At 35.8% G+C, this 12,675-nt stretch overlaps 1 pseudogene; it reads left to right on the top strand.

Annotated features, from left to right (window-relative positions):
- On the top strand, positions 9,615-12,150 carry LOC104723732 (annotated as a pseudogene).

Raw genomic sequence — 12,675 nt, 5'->3', positions numbered from 1 at the left:
TCTTATTGACAAGAATATATATAGAGTACATAGTGTATTACACATGATCGTATATGAGAATATTCACAATGACAGTAATGGGAAGAATATATTTGCATATATTCACTAACACGCCCCCGCAGTCGAATCGGGAGGTTTCCGGACGTTGAGACTGGAGCGGAAGTCGGTGAAGAGTGATGTTGGGAGCCCTTTGGTGAAGATGTCTGCATATTGAAAACTGGTGGGAACATGAAGAACACGGATTTGACCAAGCACGACACGCTCCCGAACAAAATGAAGATCAATCTCGATGTGCTTCGTACGTTGATGCTTGACCGGATTAGACAATAAGTAAACGGCACTAATGTTGTCACAGTACACGATCATAGCTTTAGGCAGGGGAAATTTCATCTCAAAGAGGAGGTTGCGGAGCCAAGTTGCTTCAGACACAACGTTCGCAACACCGCGGTACTCGGCCTCTGCACTTGAACGAGAAACAGTCACTTGGCGTTTAGATGACCAGGAGACAAGACTATCACCAAGAAAATGCCATAACCGGATGTAGAACGACGTGTGGATGGGAGACCAGCCCAATCAGCATCGGTATAGGCAGTTAGTTGAGTGATGGAGGATTTGAAAATTTGGAGGCCATGAGAGATGGTACCTTTGATGTAGCGGAGAATACGTTTGAGACTTGAAAATGAGGCTCCCTAGGGTCGTGCATAAAGAGACATATATGTTGGACAGCAAAGGCAATGTCAGGGCGAGTGAAGGTGAGATATTGGAGAGCACCTGCGAGACTGCGATACAACATAGGGTCAGAGACAGGTGCACCATCGGGAGTGAGCTTAGACTTGGTGTCCACGGGAGTGGAGCAGGGATTGCAATATGTCATGTTAGCACAATGAAGGATATCAGCGGCGTAGTTTTGCTATTGGAGAAGCAAACCGGATGTAGTTCGAGTGACCGAGATGCCAAGGAAATAATGGAGCCGCCCAAGATCAGTCATCTCAAATTCCTTGTGAAGAGCGGCGATGATGGAGTGAAACAAAGGCGAAGTAGAATCGGTGAGGACAATATCATCAACATAGAGCAGGATGTAAGCATACTAGTTGTTGTGACAGTAGATGAACAATGACGGATCACTTACACTCTGAATGAAACCAATATTTTTGGCAAATACCGCCAAACGATTGTACCAAGCCTGGGGGCTTGTTTTAACCCATAGAGAGAACGCCTGAGGAGACACACATGGTCGGGCTTCGTTTTGTCAATGAAACCCGGAGGTTGGTGCATGTAGACCGTTTCATTAAGGTCGCCATTTAAGAACGCATTTTTTACGTTATGTTGATGGAGAGGCCAATCCTTTGCAACATCGACATGGAGAACAGACCGAATAGTGGTGGGCTTGACAAGTGGGCTAAACGTCTCATCACAATCGACTCCAAGCTGTTGAGATTTGCCGTTTGCAACGAGACATGCTTTGTACCGCACAAGCTGACCATCCGCGTTAAATTTATGCCTGAAAAGCCACATAGAACGCACAATATTAGTAGCAACTGGCCACGGAACCAAGTCCCACGTTCTCTTTTTAATAAGAGCGCTATGTTCATCTCCCGTGGCACCATTCCAGTTAGGATCCTTAGCTGCTTGTACGTGTGTCAAAGGAAGGGGAGACACAACGGACGTGCGAAGACAAAGACGTTGTCGGGGCTTGACAATGCCGTTTTTGCACCGAGTTACCATAGAATGCGTGGGTAATGTTGTAGGAGGCGGAGGAGGGGCCTCGTCAGCTGGAAGGGGAGGTGTAGGCGGAGTAGTGGGAGGCGGTAAAACAGAGATAGGAGGGGGTGGAGAAATGATGTCGGGTTCAGAAGTTGGGGTCATGACTAGAGGTTGATGAAAAGGAAATGTGTCTTCATCGAAATGAACGTGTCTCGAGAAGATGATTCAGCGAGTGTTCAAATCGAAGCAACGGTATCCACAGTGATCAGTAGGATAGCCGAGGAAGACACATGCCGTGGAGCGAGGGGCAAGTTTATGTTGAGATTGAGGAAGAAGATTAGGATATCACAAGCAACCGAAAACACGGAGGTGAGTGTATGGGGGTGGTTTGTTGAAGAGTGTGGTGAATGGGATAACATTGGAGATGGACGACGATGGAAGAATGTTGAGAGTATGAGCAGCCGTGTGAAGGGCCTCCACCCAAAATGCTGGTGGCATATGAGCTTGGAAAAGAATGGTGCGTACTAAGTTATTAAGAGTACAAAGCATTCTCTCCGCGCGTCCGTTCTGCTGAGAGGTGTACGGACATGAGAATCGAATTTTAGTGCCTTCGGCTGCAAGGTTAGAAAGGAATTGTCGATTGTTGTATTCTCCACCGTTATCACATTGAAGAGATTGAATGGGACAGCCAAATTGAGTTCGAACATAGGAAGAGAAATTAATATATTTGCTCAGCATGTCACTTTTGCGCCTGAGAGGGTAAACCCAAACATAATTACAAAACTGATCAAGAAAAATGACATAGTATTTTATTCCTCCAAAACTCGTACAGGAGAAGTCCATATATCCGAGTGAACAATTTCAAAAGGTTTAGAAATAATAGACGAAGAAGCAGAAAAGGGAAGGCGAACATTTTTGCCAATTTCACATGCGTGACACAAATTTGGCATGTCGCTTTTATTAAAAACTAAAAAACCAGAAGAAGCAAGAGATTGTAGAACAGAGCTCCTGGAATGTCCCAAGCGACGATGCCAGAGAGTGCTACTAGATGTGGTGATGAAAGCCTGCGGTGGTGTGAGTTTGTTGGTTGGAGTCACCGCATAAAGAGGGCCTTGACTATCACATCGGAGAAGAGGAGTCTTGGTTCGAAGATCCTTAACAAGAAAGCCAAAAGGATCAAATTCGATGCTACATAGATTGTCAGTGACAAAACGACGAACCGACACCAAATTTTTAATAATAGAGGGACAAACGAGAACATTTTTGAGTAGGAGAGGAGGAGAGGAGGAGGGAATGATACCATTACCGAGCTTAGTAACTTTGGCAAAGGATCCATTACCGACTGTCACAGGAGGAGAAGCGCTAGTATTAAAAACAGAACGAAGAGTACCTAGATTCGCAGTGATATGATTCGTCGCCGCGGAGTCCATGTACCAAGAGCTGCTGTTCGGATCCTGTAACATCATTGTGTTGAGAGCATGAGTGAGTTCCGACGGCAGATATGGTGATGCGGTTTGTGGCGGAGGATACGGTGACTGAATCATATGAGCTTCAGTAGGAGAGCGGTGTTGTGGAGCAGGGCCGATGATGTCGTTGGTAGGAGGGAAAGGTTGCTGACGTGGGTAAGAAGGAGCCATCAGAAACTGCGACTGGTGTGAAGGGAAACCATACGGCAGTGGCCATTGTGGAGGAGGTCCATACGGCCATTGTGGTGGTCCGTATGAGTGATGTTGCCAAGAATGATTACCGTGATGACGCCCCCTACCACGGTTGTTTCGCATGCCATGACCACGGTTGTTATAGCCTCCTCGACCTTGGTGAGGTGGATGTTTCAAGTGTTGGTGCTCCGATGCCGTGTAGAGAACAGCGGGAGAAGAGGAGCTATCGTTGTTGTTTTGTTTTGGTTTGCTCTGTTTTGCAAGCCGATCCTCCTCCATGATAAGCATTGAGCGTGCCGTCGAGAAAGTTGGGAAGGGTGTCTTGTGTTTGATGACGTTGATGATGTTGTCATACTTGTCGAAGAGACCATTTAGGAGATGCATAACAAGTACCCGATTTTTGTGTATGATTTTATAGATGAGTTGATATTCTATCATTAATTTTTTATTTTTGGGTCTAAGGAAGAAGGATTGACATCGCAAGACCTTAATTTGATGTTTGAGTCAAATTTTGAGGTTTAAAGAAGAAAGATGAACGACAAACACACATGTTTTATTAGTTATACATAGGCATGACCAGAGTTACGGTTGTCACGGTTAAGGTTTATTAACCATCGGTTATAGTTAGAAGTTTTTGTAACCTTAACCAGAACCGTTTAAATACGGTTACGGTTCAAGTGGTTACTGTTATATACGGTTACAGTTATTTGATAATATGATACGGTTGATATTATTTGATGATATAATATAATTGATATTATTTATTTATAATTAATATGTTCTTATAGTGTACTCATATTTCTATATATCATATGATTCATATTAAATAAATAATTATTAGTATATTTTATTATGTTTTTAAAATATTATAAACAAGGAAGGATTTTGGTTTGAGAAGTTTCTAAACGCGTGGATCTAAAACCGAATAAGTATATGGATAAAATTCTCAATAATTGGGTGCATGGGTTGACTATCTGGTAATCATGAATTTCACAAATTTTATGAGAAAAGAAATGATTTTGTTCTTGGAGTTTGATGGGTTAACAAGTTGTGTGGTAGTCTAAAAAAAGGTTTTTCAGTAGAAGAATGTGAAGAAGTTGACGATGAAGAAAAAGAAAAAGTGTATAACGAAGAACCAAACAGTAAAAGATATGATGACAATTAACACAAAATTTGAAAATGAAAATGACAAGTCTCAACATCATGATAATGCTACCTTTGATGAAAATGAACAGTCTCAAAATTTGACAATGAAAATGACAAGTCTTGTACTCTCTGATATGGATGCTCTTTGATGACAGTCTCAACATTATGATAATGCTACCTTTGATGATATCTTTAACCGTAGCTTTGTTAATTTTTGATTTCCAAGAGCTTCATTGTTTAGTTTTTAAAAATGCTACCTTTGGTGATATTTTGTCTTAGAGTTACTAGATTTTAAAAATTTTATGTAATAATTTTTTATTTTTGTAAAATCTAAAATGTTTAAACAAACTAATAATGTTTTACTTAAATTATTTTTATTTTGAAAATAATATTTTTTCAAAATTAAGAATCCAATTAAAATTTTACCATTGGAAGGGATAATTTTAATTAATCTTCTAATTTTAAAAGTTCTTATTTTTTAAAAGTACCCAATCTCCCAATAGAAATGCTCTAAGAAAGCTTTGTAGTACTCAAATCTATACTAATAAAAAGTAGAAGCTATAAGCTCCTAAGGCCGTTCACATAGGATTTTAAACAACGAATAGAAATTTGACATGTCATTAATCAACATTTTTTAAAATCTCCAAAATTTTATATATTAAGATATTTTCTAAAAGACCAATTAGGATTTGACATGACATTCATTAACATTTTTAAAATTTACAGAATCTTTAGAAAAAGGAAAATTTTAAATTTATGGAAATCAAAGAACTAACCACAATATCCCATATCGGCTATAGATTTTTAAGACAATGGTTCAGAACCAGTATAAATAAGATTAATATGCTTCCAACAACGAATGAGCAGGAAAGCTTGATTTATCAGGCATCCAAGTTTAAAAGTTTTATTTGGTTTGATCTGGTTTTTTATTTGATCAAATTAAAACTTTAAACAGTTTCAAAAAAAATATTATAATATTTAAAAAATTTAAAAGTTTTAATATTATAAATATTAGAACTTTTAAAAGTTATTAGCTTTTAAAAAGTTTTTAAATATTATAAGTTTTAAATTTTAAAAGTTTAAAATATTATAAATATTGAATTTTTTTAAAAAGTTCAAATTTTATATTTCAAACCTTTTTAAAGTTTAAAATATTATAAATATTGATGCAAAACATAAATTATCTTATTTATCTACATTTGTGCTTTTATTTCTTATGAGCTGTAAAACATATTTTTCAATTTTTGTGTATGATTTTATAAATGATTTGATATTCTATCATTAATTTTTTATTTTTGGGTCTAAGGAAGAAGGATTGACATCGCAAGACCTTAATTTGATTTTTGAGTCAAATTTTGAGGTTTAAAGAAGAAAGATGGACGACAAACACACATGTTTTATTAGCTATACATAGGCATGACCAGGGTTACGGTTGTCACGGTTAAGGTTTATTAACCATCGGTTATAGTTAGAAATTTTTGTAACCTTAACCAGAACCGTTTAACAAACGGTTAAACGGTTACGTTTAAATACGGTTACGGTTCAAGTGGTTACTGTTATATACGGTCACGGTTATTTGATAATATGATACGGTTGATATTATTTGATGATTTAATATAATTGATATTATTTATTTATAATTAATATGTTCTTATAGTGTACTCATATTTCTATATATCATACGATTCATATTAAATAAATAATTATTAGTATATTTTATTATGTTTTTAAAATATTATAAACAAGGAAGGATTTTGGTTTGAGAAGTTTCTAAACGCGTGGATCTAAAACCGAATAAGTATATGGATAAAATTGTGAATAATTGGGTGCATGTGTTGACTATGCTAGTAATCATGAATTTCACAAATTTATGAGAAAAGAAATGATTTTGTTCTTGGAGTTTGATGGGTTAACAAGTTGTGTGGTAGTCTAAAAAAAGTTTTTCAGTGGAAGAATGTGAAGAAGTTGACGAGGAAGAAGAAGAAAAAGTGTATAACGAATAACCAAACGGTAAAAGATACGATGATAATTAACACAAAATTTGACAATGAAAATGACAAGTCTCAACATCATGATAATGCTACCTTTGATGAAAATGAACAGTCTCAAAATTTGACAATGAAAATGACAAGTGTTGTACTCTCTGATATGGATGCTCTTTGATGACAGTCTCAACATCATGATAATGCTACCTTTGATGATATCTTTAACCGTAGCTTTGTTAATTTTTGATTTCCAGGAGCTTCATTGTTTAGCTTTTAAAAATGCTACCTTTGGTGATATTTTGTCTTAGAGTTACTAGATTTTAAAAATTTTATGCAATAATTTTTTATTTTTGTAAAATCTAAAATGTTTAAACAAACTAATAATGTTTTACTTAAATTATTTTTATTTTGAAAATAATATTTTTTCAAAATTAAGAATCCAATTAAAATTTTACTATTGGAAGGGAGAATTTTAATTAATCTTCTAATTTGAAAAGTTCTTATTTTTTAAAAGTACCCAATCTCCCAATAGAAATGCTCTAAGAAAGCTTTGTAGTACTCAAATATCACATAAAAGCTCATGAAAAGACCATGACTGTTTTTGTTTTTGTGTTATTCACGGTACATGTCATTATAGTTAAATATATATATATATATATATATATATAAATGTCAATTGTTTTACATGCAAAATATGAAAGCTTTCTCTCTCTTCTCTCTCTCAAATCTTTCAAGTAGAGAAAGCAACTGTATATTATTCCGACGACTTTTGTTGTCTGTTTTNGTGAATAATTGGGTGCATGTGTTGACTATGCTAGTAATCATGAATTTCACAAATTTATGAGAAAAGAAATGATTTTGTTCTTGGAGTTTGATGGGTTAACAAGTTGTGTGGTAGTCTAAAAAAAGTTTTTCAGTGGAAGAATGTGAAGAAGTTGACGAGGAAGAAGAAGAAAAAGTGTATAACGAATAACCAAACGGTAAAAGATACGATGATAATTAACACAAAATTTGACAATGAAAATGACAAGTCTCAACATCATGATAATGCTACCTTTGATGAAAATGAACAGTCTCAAAATTTGACAATGAAAATGACAAGTGTTGTACTCTCTGATATGGATGCTCTTTGATGACAGTCTCAACATCATGATAATGCTACCTTTGATGATATCTTTAACCGTAGCTTTGTTAATTTTTGATTTCCAGGAGCTTCATTGTTTAGCTTTTAAAAATGCTACCTTTGGTGATATTTTGTCTTAGAGTTACTAGATTTTAAAAATTTTATGCAATAATTTTTTATTTTTGTAAAATCTAAAATGTTTAAACAAACTAATAATGTTTTACTTAAATTATTTTTATTTTGAAAATAATATTTTTTCAAAATTAAGAATCCAATTAAAATTTTACTATTGGAAGGGAGAATTTTAATTAATCTTCTAATTTGAAAAGTTCTTATTTTTTAAAAGTACCCAATCTCCCAATAGAAATGCTCTAAGAAAGCTTTGTAGTACTCAAATATCACATAAAAGCTCATGAAAAGACCATGACTGTTTTTGTTTTTGTGTTATTCACGGTACATGTCATTATAGTTAAATATATATATATATATATATATATATAAATGTCAATTGTTTTACATGCAAAATATGAAAGCTTTCTCTCTCTTCTCTCTCTCAAATCTTTCAAGTAGAGAAAGCAACTGTATATTATTCCGACGACTTTTGTTGTCTGTTTTTTGTCTCCGGCTAAGTCCGGTTTTATTTCTCGCTCAGATGCGATTTCTTCTTAGCTCTTATGGCTAAGTTTTGTGTTTTCTTTTCTTTTTGCAGAGCTAGATTGATTTCTTTCAAGTTAAAGAGATCAAAGCCGAGTGGGTGATTCAGAAGTTTTGGATCATTAGATTGCTTGAATCCAAGGAAAAGGAGAGTAAATCCTCATACCCTTCCTAGTGGCCGTAATTGGCTGTGTATGATGGTTTCTTCTAATTTTTGGGATTCGTGATGGGAGGAATTTTGTGGAGGGTGAAGAGCAGTTTAGGAGAGCAAAGTTTTGCGACTAATCTGACATCTAGCCATATCCCGTTTTTTGGTGCTTCACAGATCTGAAAATTTATGGGGCTTTTGTTTTTAACACCTGGAGTAAGATGCAAAAGGAAAGTGGTGAGATTCGGAGCAAAAAGCTGAAGATCGATGGATCCCTGTAGCGAAAAAGATGAATTTTCGGCTGGAAAATTTTGGGTCTGATCGGAGACTCTGTTCCGGTGGAAGGCGGCGCGACTCAATCATTGTTCCACCCCAACTTCATAATTAACACGTGTCCAATACGTGTCAATTTCTAAACCTAATTGTGTGTTGCTGTTTTTTTGTCTTAGATTATTAGGTTTATAATGGGCTTTAGATTATTAAGTTTATAATGGGCTTTACTTTGTTGGGCTCCGTTTTCACTTGTAACTCTCGGCCCATCTTGGGCTTAATTTAATGAAAGTTTGCCGATAAAAAAAAATATATATATATATATAAATGTTTTCTTTTTGTTGCTTTTGTGTTATTTACGATTCATGCCATTAGTGTTTAAGGGGGAGGTATTGGTTTAGGATTTAGGGAGAGGTATTGGTTTAGGATTTAGAAAGAATTTTAATGACTTTATGTTCTTGCTGATTGTTAGAATCATAGAAAATTGAAAATTAAAAATGAAGGATTCTAAGAGATTGTTTAGGAAGTTTTTTAAAATCTTGATGATTTGTTTTTTCTAATCTTGTAAAATCTTTCTATTTGATGAAAGAGTTTTCATGACTTTTGTTATGAAGGAAATGATAAAAAATCCTAAACCAATAACATAAAATTAGAATTCATTAATAATCCAAGATTCTTTTGTTTTACTTGAATAACATAAAATTTTTAATGATTTTATAAAACTCTTAATCCAATAACACTAGATTTATCAAGATTTTAGATAACTTTTTACAAATCCACAACCAATAACACTAAATTTTTTAAGAGTTTTTAAAAGTTTTGATTGAATAACAATATATTTTAAATAACTTTTAAAGTCATTAAAGTTTTTTCTAAATCCTAAACGAATACCTCCCGTAAGTATATATAAAACCCTAAAGATAAAAGTTGTTTCTCTCTTTGGTTTCCGGCGACTGCTCGACGAGGGATTGATTGTCTTGGCGAAAGATTTTAATCCTCTCAAATTTCTCCAATCGGCTTCAAGCCATCAGGTTTGTCGATCTCAAAGTAAATCAGATTTTTTTTTGTTTTTTTTTTTATTTTTGATATTTAGGCAATGGATTTTCGTTACTATGGTTGTATAGAACCCTAAGGTACCTTAGAATCGACTTTAGCTTACCGGTGGAGACGGTTCGATTGATTGATTCTGGTTTTAGCAGGATAAAGGCGGTTCCTTTTTGTCATAATGTGGCGGAGCAAGGGTTTAGCTGAACAAGATTTAAGCAAGCTTGATGTAAATGAGCTGCATCCTCTGTCTCCCGAGGTCATATCCCGCCAGGCAACGATAAACATTGGTAATTTCTGCTTTAATTACCTTTTCTGCTTTATTTAAGTTTCAGTTTAGGCTCTGGCTAAATTATAACTGTGATCGATATATTTCAGGAACCATCGGACATGTTGCACACGGAAAGTCTACGGTTGTGAAAGCTATATCTGGTGTGCAGGTAGTGGACTATTGACTTTTTGTTTCTAATGAAGTTATTTTCTGTCACTCGAGGGTCTTCTAACTTGGTATGAATTGTTTCTGCAGACTGTCCGTTTTAAGAATGAATTGGAGCGTAACATTACCATTAAACTTGGATATGCAAATGCCAAGATTTTCAAATGCGAGGATAACAAGTGCCCTAGACCAATGTGCTACAAGTGAGTTTTGTTCTGGATTGCTTCTTTTGGTGTATGAGGGTTAGCTAGCAACTTATCTGTTGAAATTTCTAGGTCTTATGGGAGCGGGAAAGAAGACAACCCAAATTGCGATGTCCCTGGATTTGAGAACTGCAAGATGAAGCTACTGAGGCATGTCTCATTTGTGGATTGCCCGGTATGATGAGTTTTACACTTCTCACAAAATATAAACTTTTACTTGTCCTATAACCCATTGAGGAGGTGTTTTATGTTTTCTCAACAGGGACATGATATCCTCATGGCCACAATGCTCAATGGGGCAGCCATCATGGATCGTGCTCTACTCTTAATTGCTGCGAATGAGGCCTGTCCTCAACCACAGACAGCTGAACATCTTGCTTCTGTCGACATGATGCACCTTAAGCATATAATAATCCTTCAGAACAAGATTGATCTCATTCAAGAAAAATCCGCCATCGAACAGCACACTGCAATTCAGAGATTTATAAAGGTTTGAATATTCCCATCAATCAGTTAGCATATTTTCTTCATCATTTGATTAAGCTATAAACCTGTTGCAGGACACAAATGCCGAGGATGCCCCTATTGTTCCTGTCTCAGCACAACTCAAATACACATTGATGCTGTGTGCGAGTACATCGTCAAGAAGATTCCAATCCCTAAAAGGGATTTTGTGTCACCGCCAAAGATGATAGTCATTCGTTCTTTTGATGTCAATAAACCTGGCTATGAGGTTGATGATATCAAAGGTGGAGTGGCAGGTGGAAGTATCTTCCGGGTATTGATTTGATTCTCTCTACCTTGGACTGTGTTCAAATAAATTATCTTGTGCCTTCTTTCTGGAAGTTGTGTAGTTTTTTCATTTCTGCAGTCCTCCATTTAATTGGTAAAACATTAGGAAATCAAAGTAAATGACTTTTATCATGGCTTGGGTAGCTTCTGCTTCTGCAGTCATCCCTTTGTTTGTATTGCAGGGTCCAATTTGATCTTTTGCTTTCTTTGCAGGGTGTTTTGAAAGTCAACCAATTGATTGAGATCCGACCTGGTATGGTTGACAAAGATTTGCTTGGAAACCCCAAATGCGCTCCCATTTACACCCGTATCACGTCATTGTACGCAGAACAGAACGAGCTTCAGTTTGCTGTGCCGGGAGGTCTGATCGGAGTTGGGACAACAATGGACCCTATGCTAACCCGTGCTGATAGGTTGGTTGGTCAAGTGCTTGGAGAAATGGGTTCTCTCCCTGAGGTCTATGTTGAGCTTGAGGTGAGTACCGAGCTTCTGATCCGTCTTATTGGGGTGAGGACAAAGGAAAAAGAGAAGCAAATGAAGGTGGCAAAGCTAAGCAAGGGAGAGATACTGATGGTGAACATCGGGTCGATGTCGACGGGAGCTAAGGTTCTAGGAGTGAAGAATAAGATGATGAAAGTGCAACTGACGGTGCCTGTCTGCACCACCGTAGGTGAGAAGGTGGCTCTAAGCCGCCGTGTCGACAGACATTGGCGTCTGATTGGTCGTGGTCAGATTGAGGCTGGAACGACCATTCCCGTCCCTCCTCCTCCTAGTCTCTGATCAGTTGCTCAGAGATGCATAATAATAATTATTATTAGGAAAGGTCTAATAATTATTATGTGATAACTGAGTCTCTGTTTATTTGCATCATAATATCAATAACTCGCATCCAGGTTTGCTAGATATCAATAACTAGATTTCCAGTCGTTTGTGCTACTACTTTGATTGAACTCCTGATAAATTGCATCATATTTTATGTTTATAAGATCGTACTGTTGGTAAAAGTGTGTCGTTCTGTAATATTATTGTTATCCAATTGTGTTTCTATTATATGCTCTGTTTCTTTGTCTCGCGCTTTATTTTAATTGGGTTTATGTTCTTTATATTTTAAAATTAGCGATCGCACTTAGGCAAAAAAAAAAAAAAACAAAAAACAAATTAATAGTCTCGCTTAAAGCAAAATATAGTAAAACCTCTATAAATTAATAAGGTCGGGACCATGAAATTTTATTAATTTATAGCAGTTTTATTTTATCGATAAATTAATAATATATAAATTTATAAAAAAAAAATTTCATATTTACAATTTAAAAATTTGTTATCATTCACATTGCTACTACTATCCTTCGTGATAATGATAAAGTTGAAGAAAATATTGCGGTACTTTTAGAACCAGTTACTAAAAAAGTAATTATCGCATCTAGGACTCCAAAAATTTTGGATGCAATTTCAAAATATAACAATGAAAAAAATTAGAGATGAGCTCTAATAAGAATGCAAATTCAAGAATAT

This window comes from Camelina sativa, chromosome 11 (assembly GCF_000633955.1).
Source record: "Camelina sativa cultivar DH55 chromosome 11, Cs, whole genome shotgun sequence".
NCBI lineage: Eukaryota > Viridiplantae > Streptophyta > Magnoliopsida > Brassicales > Brassicaceae > Camelina > Camelina sativa.
This window is presented reverse-complemented; position numbering and strand designations above follow the sequence as displayed.